General features: G+C 43.4%; 1 long non-coding RNA gene across 1 annotated transcript; it reads right to left on the bottom strand.

The window, feature by feature from the left end:
- Positions 1-2,378: 2,378 nt before the first annotated feature.
- On the bottom strand, positions 2,379-4,195 carry LOC109429653 (uncharacterized). The gene is made up of 4 exons (XR_009999217.1): positions 3,993-4,195; positions 3,880-3,925; positions 3,713-3,820; positions 2,379-2,563 (listed from the first exon to the last, which is right to left on the bottom strand). It is a non-coding gene; the product is annotated as an uncharacterized LOC109429653 (long non-coding RNA).
- Between the last annotated feature and the right edge of the window lie 137 nt (positions 4,196-4,332).

Genomic DNA, 4,332 nt, shown 5'->3' with positions numbered 1-4,332 from the left:
TTCAAATAATACGGCAACCTGCCAGCTTAAGCCATACATCAGGTCAAGGACACTCCATGTTCCATGTCCCGGCAGATCGCATTCGTCGAACGTCTACGGAAGCTGCGTCAGTGCACGGTGACTGGACCGCTTCCAGACCACTGTACGTCTACAAGTTAGTAAACGTGGATGACCTGCCATCGGGTGTGAGAATGCTCCCTTGGACGGTGAAGAGTAAGAAAATCCGTGATGGGAAGCGGCCTGTAATGTTTAATAAATGTGTTTTGTGCTTTCGAACAATTTGGTTTCTGATTACTTTCAAGAATATCTCAAAGAACGCAAAGAAGAAGGTATTCCAAAGTAGATGAGCATCATCTTGCAAGATGACTTGGCGTACCGTGTGAGTACTTTGAAGGATTCCTCGAAAACGGCTAAAACCAATCAAAGCAAAATAGTAAACGTATCGTGCGTATCCTAGCGTTTAGAAGGACTCGGTGAACCTTCGCAATGACTAACTCTGAGCACTTTGAAGAAATTTTCATAGACCTCTAAAGTTGTTCAAAGCGAACGAGCAATCGAATAATGCGTTACCTAGCAATTCAAGAGGACTTGGTAAACCTTTGCAGACATCTGTTTATTTTGAGAAATGTGTCTTAAAGCCATTCAAAGCAGAAGAGTGAACTCATGTGCTTCACCGGGTAGTTAAAGAGGACTTGGTGAACCCTCGTAAAGACGAATTCTGATCATTTGCTTCACCGGGCAATTAAGGAGAACTTGGTGAACCTTCGTAAACACTTATTCTGATCACTTGCTTTACCGGGCAGTTAAGGAGGACTTGGTGAACCATCGTAATGACGAATTCTGATCATTTGCTTCACCGGGCAATTAAGGAGAACTTGGTGAACCTTCGTAAACACTTATTCTGATCACTTGCTTCACCGGGAAGTTAAGGAGGACTTGGTGAACCATCGTAATGACGAATTCTGATCATTTGCTTCACCGGGCAATTAAGGAGAACTTGGTGAACCTTCGTGAAGACTAATTCTGATCACTTGCTTCACCGGGCAATTAAGGAGGACTTGATGAACCTTCGTAAACACTTATTCTGATCACTTGCTTCACCGGGCAGTTAAAGAGGACTTGGTGAACCTTCGTGAAGACTAATTCTGATCACTTGCTTCACCGGGCAATTAAGGAGGACTTGATGAACCTTCGTGAAGACTAATTCTGATCACTTGCTTCACCGGGCAATTAAGGAGGACTTGATGAACCTTCGTGAAGACTAATTCTGATCACTTGCTTCACCGGGCAATTAAGGAGGACTTGGTGAACCTTCGTGAAGACTAATTCTGATCACTTGCTTCACCGGGCAATTAAGGAGGACTTGATGAACCTTCGTGAAGACTAATTCTGATCACTTGCTTCACCGGGCAATTAAGGAGGACTTGGTGAACCTTCGTGAAGACTAATTCTGATCACTTGCTTCACCGGGCAGTTAAGGAGGACTTGGTGAACCTTCGTGAAGACTAATTCTGGTCACTTGCTTCACCGGGCAGTTAAGGAGGACTTGGTGAACCTTCGTGAAGACTAATTCTGATCACTTGCTTCACCGGGCAATTAAGGAGGACTTGGTGAACCTTCGTGAAGACTAATTCTGATCACTTGCTTCACCGGGCAGTTAAGGAGGACTTGGTGAACCTTCGTGAAGACTAATTCTGGTCACTTGCTTCACCGGGCAGTTAAGGAGGACTTGGTGAACCCTCGTAATGACGAATTCTGATCATTTGCTTCACCGGGCAATTAAGGAGAACTTGGTGAACCTTCGTGAAGACCAATTCTGATCACTTGCTTCACCGGGAAATTAAGGAGGACTTGGTGAACCCTCGTAATGACGAATTCTGATCACTTGCTTCACCAGGCAATTAAGGAGGACTTAATGAACCTTCGTAAACACTTATTCTGATCACTTGCTTCACCGGGCAATTAAGGAGGACTTGATGAACCTTTGTAAATACTTATTCTGATCAATTGCTTCACCGGGCAGTTAAGGAGGACTTGGTGAACCCTCGTAATGACGAATTCTGATCACTTGCTTCACCGGGCAATTAAGGAGGACTTGGTGAACCTTCCCAAAGACAAAATTTGATTACTTTAATCAATGGAAGCATAAGCTAATAGAGCACCGGATTTTTTTTGCTATAAGAACATTTTTAAACTCAAACAAACTTCATACTCTGCCGTACCTCGTATGGCATAGTAAATCTACTTAACTCTGATCGCCGACTGAGTTTATGCTCTGAAAGTTACCGATAGGTTTTAATCAACAATTAAGAAGTGTAGTGCCCAAAAAGCCCCAAAAGGTCTATTTTCGAACAAATTAAGTGGCAACCACCCAACCCAGTAAAAACCCACCCCCGTAATATTTATTTTGAATCAGCAATATGTATAATGGTATAATACATTAAATAATTATATGTATAAAACTTGTCGCAATTTGCTCATCGAAGTAAGTCTGGATACGGCAATACGTCGAAACGAAAGATCCTGTGTAATCTCGTGGAACTGTCGGAAGTGGTGGTCTATCCTGGATAAAATATTATAATTAAAAGAAAAAAATCATATTATTGTACAGTGCAGTTACAGTAATTGGCATTAGTTTTATCATTCTAGTCTCATGGGTCTGCTACGTTTGGTATTAGGCCGTTTGTCACAGAGGACACTTGAAATAAAAGACTTCCCTCCGCTGACGCAGTGCACTCTCTGGACCATAGGGACGTGCCTGTCTGGACCATAGGGACCCTCCTAACCTAATGCACGACTAGGGTTAACTATTTTTCCGTATGCCATACATATATCGCATCAAGTGGAAATAAATTGGCAACACCAAGGGATAAAACCAGGCCCGTAGGATTTTGTGGCTGTTGTCACGAATGTTAAACTTTAGAAAAAGAAAAGACAATTCACACCGTCTTCAGCCAGAGGCTCCACAGCCAGAACACATTACTTACATTAGACAACGGACAACACAGAACACCCAGTGGCCCAGTGAAGAATTTTTCTTTTGACGAAAAGTTTCCACCAACTGGAACGGAAATCGAACCCACACTCCGTGGCTTAATATACGCCTAGACGACTGCCGCCGCTAAACACTCGGCCACGAAGCCAACTTCCGCCTATAAATCGAGGAAACTTTTGCCATTGGATTCGCTGATATCATGGTAGGTATCAAAGGATATCATCACGATCTGCCGCAGTATCTTCATTTCTTCTTCTTTCTGGCCAACTAGCACCGTTCGGCGCCAGTTGTGTTTTACGTCGGCTGGGTCTAGGAGCTAAGCCTTAAATTCCGACGTCCCAAGGAGACAGCCACCACACCTGAGGACCCTACATATCGAACCCATCAACACATGGGCCGGGACCTACGGCTTTACTTCCTATCCGAGGGAAAACGTGATCACGGATTTTATGTCTCAGAAAATCCCATCGGCGTCGACGGGAATTGAACTCCGACCGACTGTGGTGAGAGGCAACCACGCCTACCACTACACCACCGACGCCGACCAGTATCTTCATTTGAGGTGTACTCAAATGCAATGTTGCCGGTTCCTCTTCATCCCACTTCACTCGACATTAGCTGATTCGCACTGTGCTTGACACGGCCGGCACTTTACAGCGCCCTTGGATATACATTTCCGAAATTTCCTTATCATTAGTAACAATTGTTGGCACTTACTTTGACGCTTTGACACTTTATTTGCTGTACGGCGGAAATGGAGAGTGGTTCGTTGCTAAACAATTCAGTCATCGTATGCGCGGCCGCCACGGGGTCGATGACCTCTTCCTAGAACAAACATTATCATCACCTAAGGTTTTTTTTTCGGAATCTCAGTAAGTACTTACTTTGAGCCATACGTTGGAGTCCATCACCCTCCTTCACTTGTCGGCACTGTTGAAGAATACAGTTATTTTAGTTAATTAATTAACAATAATGCATAAAATTTAATATCAATTACCTTTATTTTACTACACAGCAAGAGAAGAAAACGAAAGGCTTCGCGCTCTCCAGATCAAAACAAACACTGAACTAAAAGTTGTGGTTATTTGGATATCACTGTCGGGCCAACTTTTTTTCTTGAATCACGCCGAATCTTTTCGAATCTTTTTGAATCATTTCGAATCTTTAAAAGTGATTCCAAAAAGATTAGAGTGTCGCACCCCCTGATCCGCCCTGCTCCGTTCCGTGGAAGAAGCAGTGTACTAGCAGCTTGAGTATTTTACTTCCTATTTTTCATCAGTTTCAAATCAGTGTGTATTCAAAACCGCTGTAAATAAACCACGAAGCAAAACGTCAAC

This window comes from Aedes albopictus, chromosome 3, assembly GCF_035046485.1.
Source record: "Aedes albopictus strain Foshan chromosome 3, AalbF5, whole genome shotgun sequence".
NCBI lineage: Eukaryota > Metazoa > Arthropoda > Insecta > Diptera > Culicidae > Aedes > Aedes albopictus.
Note: the sequence above shows the minus strand (reverse complement) of the source record. Positions and strands in the feature narration are given on the sequence as shown.